At 50.3% G+C, this 8973-nt stretch overlaps 1 non-coding gene across 1 annotated transcript; it reads left to right on the forward strand.

Moving 5' to 3' along the window:
* Positions 1 to 2376: 2376 nt before the first annotated feature.
* On the forward strand, positions 2377 to 2448 carry trnap-agg (transfer RNA proline (anticodon AGG)). Its single transcript has one exon. It is a non-coding gene; the product is annotated as a tRNA-Pro (tRNA).
* The last annotated feature ends 6525 nt before the right edge of the window (positions 2449 to 8973 follow it).

Here is an 8973-nt window from a genome sequence, read left to right on the forward strand (position 1 = left end):
AAAGTGTGTATTGTTACACAACAGTAGAGACTATGAGTTATGCTATCCTGAGAATGGTGATGGATTTTTTTCATTGCTTATTTTTGCAGGTTCTGTACATTTGAACTTTCAAAGTGACTAAAGTAAAGGAGTTTTCCCTTTTTACCACATAATTCCCACAGATCAACACTAACAGAAAGCCTAATTTCAGCCAGGATTCAATCACTGTCTCTCAGGCATCCCAGCAGTGGATTTCACGACTTCAGAAAGCCATCTTCAACAGTGGAGAACTCAATGCTCTGAGGTTTACTGGCAGAGTCTCAAACTGGGTAATGTTATATGTTGATAAATAATGTCCTTTGGAATTCTACTATTGATAAATTCTACTATGGAACTGTGATGTGTCTTGAAAAAAATCTTCTATGATAGTGGTACAGTCCAGCACAGCCTTTAAAAGAGAAAAAAATACAAGGTAAGTCTGTGGTGTAATCAACTAGGTCTTGCAAACATACTTAACCTCTTCCAGCTACCAACATTACAAATGCTGTTTACACATTAGATGGTTATTTTTGGCTTCTGATATTATGATGGATAAAGAGCCCTGGAATCTTTGTAGAAGGACAAAAGACGGAAAGAAAGGGCAGTGTAACCATGGCCAAGAGAAGGGAAATGTTGGAGAGAGCTTTTTTCATACTTTTTTAATACTTTTTTTTCATAGAAACCATATTTCTTCCACTACAACCACAATATTTTGGAGAGATCGCTGAGCCTAACTGTTCTGGCATGTCTGTTAGCCTCCGTCCTGCTGCAGCAATGAATGCAGCAGGCACATTCTGAGGGAGATGCGGTCAATCAGGTTGCAGGAAAACCACGCTATGCTTTTTTTTGAGATCCTGAAAAGGACAGAGGGGCCATGTATATGTCTGCAGCTGGATATGTATTTGCAGGTGGAGTAGCAAATTCTGCTGAAGCCCCACTGACTGGTGTGGACGGTAGCTGTGCATGTTGCAGCAGCATTGTGCATGTGAGATCAAGGGGGCATGTCATGTGTTTCAGCACTTCACTCCCTTCAGTAGCACATGATTCCCTGAGTTATTTAGATAACCTGTGGACCGATCTTTCATGATGAAGAATTCCTTAAGAAGAATAGATCTCGGCCCACCATCCCAATGCCTCCGTCTCAAAACAGCAACCTCCCACTGCCCTTAGTCTGCAAGGCAGTCCTTTCAAGTGTGATGACGATGCCTGGACCTTCGTTGCCTATTGTACAAGCTGAACTTTTGTGCTCATCAATTCAACACTCTTTCCATCAACTCATCTTGTCTTTTGACGCTTCGTGTTTTGCGCTCCTTTGACTATCGGCATATCGGGTGACTGCAAACACTGAAGTTCTTGCTTACGGAGTGTGGAACATTGTTTTCAAGTGATCGCTGTTCTGTCATGTTGACGCCTAGTGAATCTTTCTTTGGCAACATGGGCAGGCTGACAGCAGCGCGAGCGAAAGTAATGGCAAATTTCTTGACTTATTTCTGAATGTGAATGTTCTTTAGAAAAGGGATGCGGCGTTGCTTCTCCCCCTTGTAAAGGTCACGCATTCCGGACGTGGTTATGAGCGAACAGTTGCCGCAAGTGTTCTGCCCCGTGTGAGGATCAAACTCAGGCCTTTCAGATGATAAGACTGACGCACTACCAATTACGCCAACGAGCCCAGCTGCAGTACACACACCAGAAAGTTTGCCTCACATGGATTTCAGTCGCCCGTTCCCTAATCTTTAGATGCCCTCTGCTGAATGTTGCATTTGCCTTTTGATCTCACCGATACATTTTTGGTCTGTTTCTGTTGCGAGTCCGTCTTTCAGATCTCACCTAGCACAAGTCTCTGTGGCTGAAGTGGCCTCTCTGCTTCAGCATCGTGCCCTCACTCAGCCATTAAAAACGTCACTCGGACTTCTGATATGCTGACATGAAATGTCAAGAGAGAGTGGCGGAGACGCTTAAGCCAGAGAGAAGATGAAAAGGGGGCGTGGCTGCGAAACGCTTGACAGCTGCACAAATGCTCTCCACGCAAGGCGTGACCACAGGCTAAAGGACACCTTTCGGCACATCAAGCTCTAAGCACACACCTGGAGAATGCAGGAATTGATCCTGCTACCTCGCACGTGTAAAGCAAGCGCTGTACTATACAAGCCAACCCCCATCACTGGGGCGCATGCCTCAGCGTCACCTAGTGCCGCTTGTTCCCCTCTTACCGGGCGCAGTTCACTGCCCTTCGTCTGCAAGGCAGTCGTGTAATTGCGGCTTTCTTGACTTATTGATGAAGGTCTGACTGGACGAGCGAATGACGCCTCTCCCCCATCCTCAAGCTCGCTGACAGATTGAAATGGAAAGTGCTGCCGTGGCTCGTTGGTCTAGTGGTATGATTCTCGCTTAGGGTGCGAGAGGTCCTGGGTTCAACTCCCGGACGAGCCCTCGTGTGCTCTTTTCCTCCTCTTCCACAAGACTGGGAACTGATATCCACATCACTTCGCAGCGTCTGCTTATGGCAAACGATGGAATGTGACTAATGACTGAACGAGCCTGGTGAATTCTCATCACGTGGCACAATGAGAGCGTGCAGTCAGCTATCCAAGGCGGCAACCTCATTGCTCGTTCAAAAGAACACGTACTGAAAACTCATCACCACTATGTCGTAGATGAGCACCGCGATCGCTTGTTGTCATGCGTCCTGACTTGGGAAATGCAGAAGCAAAAACTGCCCTCTCTCAGCCACCGAAACGTGTGCGGCTCGCCTTGCGCTCTCTGCGCCTCGCATATTTGTGGAGCTGTCTGCTCTTCTTTCTGTTGAAGTAATCAAGTTACGGGGCGTCCTGCAGCCTATGATGTTCTCACTGAGAGCTTTCAAGATTTGAAGGAAAACTATGAGCTTGATGGCTCAAGTCGAACGAATGTGATTGTTAAGCAATCGATGATCAAAAGCACGTCTTCTAACAATTCGTGAGAGTATTATCAGCACTGTTTTCACTCGGATATACTTTTCACTTGCTAAGCTGACAAATTGGACGAGAAAATGCCGGAGACGCACTCAGTGCAGACTGAGGTTGGGAAGGAGGTGTGGCCCTTCAACGCTTGACAATTGAAGGACATTCTCTCCGCAAGGGAGGAGCACCTGTCAGAAGTCGCAGAGGCTAAACGAGAGCACCGGGCTTCCGGAGATCCAAACTCAGACCTGGAGGATGCAGGCATCGATCCCGCTACCTCTCGCATGCTAAGCAAGCGCTCTACCATTTGAGCTAATCCTCCTCGCTTCATGCTTCTCGGCATCATGTCTTACCGCCTCTGCCCCTCTTACCGGGCACCGCCCACTGTCCTTGGTCTGGAAGGCAGTCCTTTCAAGTGCGATGACGACGCTGGGACCTTCGTTGCCTATTGTACGAGCTGAACTTTTGTGCTCATCAATTCAACGCTCTTTCCATCAACTCATCTTGTCTTTTGACGCTTCGTGTTTGGCGCTCCTTTGACTATCGGCATATCGGGTGACTGCAAACACTGAAGTTCTTGCTTACGGAGTGTGGAACATTGTTTTCAAGTGAGCGCTGTTCTGTCATGTTGACGCCGAGTGAATCTTTCTTTGGCAACATGGGCAGGCTGACAGCAGTGCGAGCGAAAGTAATGGCAAATTTCTTGACTTATTTCTGAATGTGAATGTTCTTTAGAAAAGGGATGCGGCGTTGCTTCTCGCCCGTGTAAAGGTCACGCATTCCAGACGTGGTTATGAGCGAACAGTTGCCGCAAGTGTTTGAAAAGAGCAAGAGAGGAAGCAGCCCTGCCCCGTATGAGGATCAAACTCAGGCCCTTCAGATGACAAGACTGACGCACTACCAATTACGCCAACAAGACCAGCTGCAGTACACACACCGGAAAGTTTGCCTCACATGGATTTCAGTCGCCTGTTCCCTAATCTTTAGACGCCCTCTGCTGAATGTTGCATTTGCCTTTTGATCTCACCGATACATTTTTGGTCTGTTTCTGTTGCGAGTCCGTCTTTCAGATCTCACCTAGCACAAGTCTCTGTGGCTGAAGTGGCCTCTCTGCTTCAGCATCGTGCCCTCACTCAGCCATTAAAAATATCACTCGGACTTCTGACATGCTGACATGAAATGTCAAGAGAGTGGCGGAGTGACGCTTAAGCCAGAGAGAAGATGAAAAGGGGGCGTGGCTGCAAAACGCTTGACAGCTGCACGATGCTCTCCATGCAAGGCGTGACCACAGGCTGAAGGACACCTTTCAGCACATCAAGCTCTAAGCACACACCTGGAGGATGCGGGAATTGATCCTGCTACCTCCCACATGCAAAGCAAGCACTGTCCCATACAAGCCAACCCCCTTCGCTGGGGCTTATGCCTCGGCGTCACCTAGTGCCGCTTGTTCCCCTCTTACCGGGCACAGTTCACTGCCCTTCGTCTGCAAGGCAGTCGTGTAATTGCGGCTTTCTTGACTTATTGATGAAGGTCTGAATGGACGAGTGAATGACGCCTCTCCCCCATCCTCAAGCTCGCTGACAGATTGAAATGGAAAGTGCTGCCGTGGCTTGTTGGTCTTGTGGTATGATTCTTGCTTAGGGTGCGAGAAGTCCTGGGTTCAACTCCCGGACGAGCCCTCGTGTGCTCTTTTCCTCCTCTTCCACAAGACTGGGAACTGATATCCACATCACTTCGCAGCGTCTGCTTATGGCAAACGATGGAATGTGACTAATGACTGAACGAGCCTGGTGAATTCTCATCACGTGGCACAATGAGAGCGTGCAGTCAGCTGTCCAAGGCGGCAACCTCATTGCTCGTTCAAAAGAACACGTACTGAAAACTCATCACCACTATGTCGTAGATGAGCACCGCGATCGCTTGTTGTCATGCGTCCTTACTTGGGAAATGCAGAAGCAAAAACTGCCCTCTCTCAGCCACCGAAACGTGTGCGGCTCGCCTTGCGCTCTCTGCGCCTCGCATATTTGTGGAGCTGTCTGCTCTTCTTTCTGTTGAAGTAATCAAGTTACGGGGCGTCCTGCAGCCTATGATGTTCTCACTGAGAGCTTTCAAGATTTGAAGGAAAACTACGAGCTTGATGGCTCAAGTCGAACGAATGTGATTGTTAAGCAATCGATGATCAAAAGCACGTCTTCTAACAATTCGTGAGAGTATTATCAGCACTGTTTTCACTCGGATATACTTTTCACTTGCTAAGCTGACAAATTGGACGAGAAAATGCCGGAGACGCACTCGGTGCAGACTGAGGTTGGGAAGGAGGTGTGGCCCTTCAACGCTTGACAACTGAAGGCCATTCTCTCCGCAATGGAGGAGCACCTGTCAGAAGTCGCAGAGGCTAAACGAGAGCACCAGGCTTTCGGAGATCCAAATTCAGACCTGGAAGATGCGGGCATCGATCGCGCTACCTCTCGCATGCTAAGCGAGCGCTCTACCATTTGAGCTAATCCCCCTTGCTTCATGTGTCTCGGCATCATGTCTTACCGCCTCTGCCCCTCTTACCGGGCACCGCCCACTGCCCTTGGTCTGCAAGGCAGTCCTTTCAAGTGCGATGACGACGCTGGGATCTTCGTTGCCTATTGTACGAGCTGAACTTTTGTGCTCTTTCCATCAACTCATCTTGTCATCTTACAGTCTGGGTAATTGGAGACTGCACTGTTCTGCTTCCTAAGGTCATATACGGGTTTTTCGCATGAAGCCGTACTGAACAGTATTTCTCGCATTGTGAACATGTGCACACAGCGGTCTCCCGGGTTCCAGTTAGTGCGTAATTATGCATCGATGAAAAACGAAATTAGCTCACTGAAAGTTTGATGTAGAGAATGTGGAAATTTCCACAAGTTGTGGTCTTTAAAATGCATTTGGTTTGAAGACGTTCTGTGCTTCCATTGTGAAGATATGGACAAAACAATATTTGAGCGTGGTAAACAAAAGTCATAAAAATGACAAAGTGAAGGCTGAGAAAGCATTCACAATGCATTTTATACACAAAGCAAGTGTTTTTGTAACTCTAAGAGATTTCGCGAAAGCACTACAGGCGTGCCAAAATCGTTTTCGAACTTCAAGCTAACTTTACCCCGGTCTTAGAGAAAGGACTGCCTTTCACTTCTCTGTGTTTTCTTTCACAGCGCTGTGCACTTTTTCATTGCTCTCGCTTTCAGAGCCTCTGCACAGCACACGTCTCGACATCAGGAAGCACATTGAAGTGAAAGCAGAAAGCGCTTCGACATGCACTGTGCAGATCCCGCCACACTAAGAGGTGAGTGGGTCTGTTCGATCACAGCGCTAGGCAAATCCCCAAACAGTGTGCGTGGCAACAAAAAAAGCTGCTCTGTTTTGAACTGGGGACATTCCACGTGTGAGGCTAACGTGATAACTACTACACTATGGAAACAGTGGGAAATTGTGCCCAGTGGCCCAGTGATGAGCTTCGCCAATGCTATTCAGGGGCTATTCAGGGGCCAATGCTATTCGATGTGAATTGAATGCTATTCAACTCTCCAATGCTATTCAGGGGTGGAAAAGGGTGGAGCCGTGTGTGTCTTTTGTTCAAAGACACCCCCATCTCAGAGCCGGAAGTACAGGCCTTCCTCCCGCAGGTCCACAAAGATGTTATTTTTTAAGAAGATCCTGCGAAAGTCGACCATCCGCCTTTCAGCCCTGCAGTAGGCCAGGCTGAGAGAGAAGCATTCCTTCACCCTGGCAATGTACAGCCTGACAAGGTCTGGCTTCAGGCCATTGTACATCATGAAGTTCCTCCTCTCCCAGACAGCTGTCCTCGTTAGGCTGAGGAGGAGGTTCACTAAAATGGCGTTAACCCCCCCCCTCAGACCCGCGGTACCCAAAGAGGAACAGCTCTTTCCAGGGCACCCCGTCAAGAACAGCTCCTTGAACAGAGCGAAACAGGCCATCCAGCAGATCCATCAAGTACGCCCTGGCTCGAGCTGGGGGAAGATCTTACCCCAGAACACCTCTGAGACCGGGACTCTGAAGCGTTTCGCCACCATCAGCCTGTAGAACATGCTGGTGGTGCACCCCAGGAGGTCCACCCCACGGTCCCCCCACTTCACCCTCAGCTCCGGCCAGGCCGGGCCTGCTGCCCCGTCTTGTAGATGGAGCTTCTCCAGCCAACTGTCCGGGAGACCGAGTTTGAGCTGCTCGTAATCCTGACGGATCTTACTGACAGGCAGCTCGTCGTCGACCTCTCGCACAGCGTCGACAATAGCCTGGGTGGGCAGAAATCCGTCCTTTACTTCATAAAGAAGATCCTTGACCTTGGATATGCCAGCCTCGTAGAGCTGCCTGTTCCATCGAGACACCAGCAGGGGGTTGAGGAACAGAGGCTGTTCCAGAAGCTGGGCCCGGGTCTCCGGCGTGTAGGAGGGCAGATGTTTTATCAACCCCGGAGTCAGCCTCACCAGGAGGGTCTCCTGCCCCAAGCCCCCGCAAGTCTCGAGGTAGCTTGCCATACCAATCTTCCAAATGCTGACATTATCCAGGTCAAGGAACTTCTCCACTACTTTCAGCCTAAAGCTTTTCAGCTTCAGGCCTACATCACACAGCTTCAGCCCACCCCTGGAGATTTCCCCAATGAGGATGTCATGAGTGACCCGCGGAGGCTTCCCCTCCCACACGAATCCCACCACCAGTTGCCTAATCTCATTCTCTACCCGTTCAGGAAGAGGCATCACAGACAGTGGGTACCACAAGAGGGACAGGCACAGTGTGTTAACGAGCAGGACCCTTCCCTTTAGGGTCAGGGACCTGTGTCTCCACTGATTGAATTGGCCCTCATCTTAATGAGCTTCTCCTTCCACAGGAGAAGCCCAGTGGCCTGCTCATCAGCGTTAATGTAAACGCCAAGGACCTTCAGGTGACCCGTCTCAACCCTGAAAGGGTAGCCGAAGAGCGGGGCAAGGTCTGCCCTCCACACCGGCATGACCTCAGACTTCTCCAAGTTTACCTTGGCGCCCGAGGCAGCGCAGTAGGCCTGCACCACCTCTAAAATGGCCGAGATCTCCGCCAACGTCAGTCTGGTGTCGTCAGCATATTGGTAGATCAACGAGGTGGCGGTGCCCCCAGGCAAGGTCACTGGAAAGAAGCTCGTGAGGGAACCATTCACCTTGACACAGCTCACGATCCCCTTGTACACGAGCCTCACCCAGGAGATGAAGGCCTCGCCGAAGCCAAAGCTCTTCAAGACCTCAAACAGGAAGGAATGCTCCACCCTGTCGAAGGCCTTCTCCTGGTCCAGTTTCAGGACGTATCCACCCCTTGGCTGCTCCCGCATAAGGTCCACAACATCTCTGATGGAGCACACCGTGTCCGCGATGTCTCTCCACTTGACGCAGTAGGTCTGCGAAGGCGACAGGATCCTGGGCAGAACCTTCCCGAGCCTGAGGGAGAGAACACGAGTTAGTATCTTATAGTCCGTGTTCAACAGGCTGATCGGGCGAAAGTTTTTCAAAAGGGAGGGATCCCCCTGCTTTTTGTAGACAAGAGAGATCACCCCCCTTCTCATAGATGGGGTCAGAGCGCCGGTCCTGGCAATCTCCTGGAACACCTCCAGAAGGAGGGGCCCCAGGGACTGCTGAAAGTGTCTGTAGAGCTTGGAGGAGAGCCCGTCCCATCCAGGGCTCTTGTTAGGAGACGAGCCCCGAAGTGCTTCAAGCACTTCCTCCAAGCTCAGCGCACTGTCACAGAGCTCACGATCGCTCTGTGACAGGCGGGTACTCACCCACCCCTTCGGACCAGAACAAGGCGCTATAAAAAGAAAACACCTCATTCCTAACGGCCTCGGGGGCAGAGAGCCGCACACCGTCCTCTCCCACCAGCTCCTCGATGAAGGAGCTGCGCTGCCTCTCCTGCTCCAGGCCGAAGAAGAACCTCGTGCTCTTCTCTCCCTTGGCAAGATACTGGGCTCTGCTGCACACCCTGGCTCCTCTCCACTTCTCCTCCT

This window comes from Lepisosteus platostomus, chromosome 5, assembly GCF_059453375.1.
Source record: "Lepisosteus platostomus isolate fLepPlt1 chromosome 5, fLepPlt1.hap1, whole genome shotgun sequence".
NCBI lineage: Eukaryota > Metazoa > Chordata > Actinopteri > Semionotiformes > Lepisosteidae > Lepisosteus > Lepisosteus platostomus.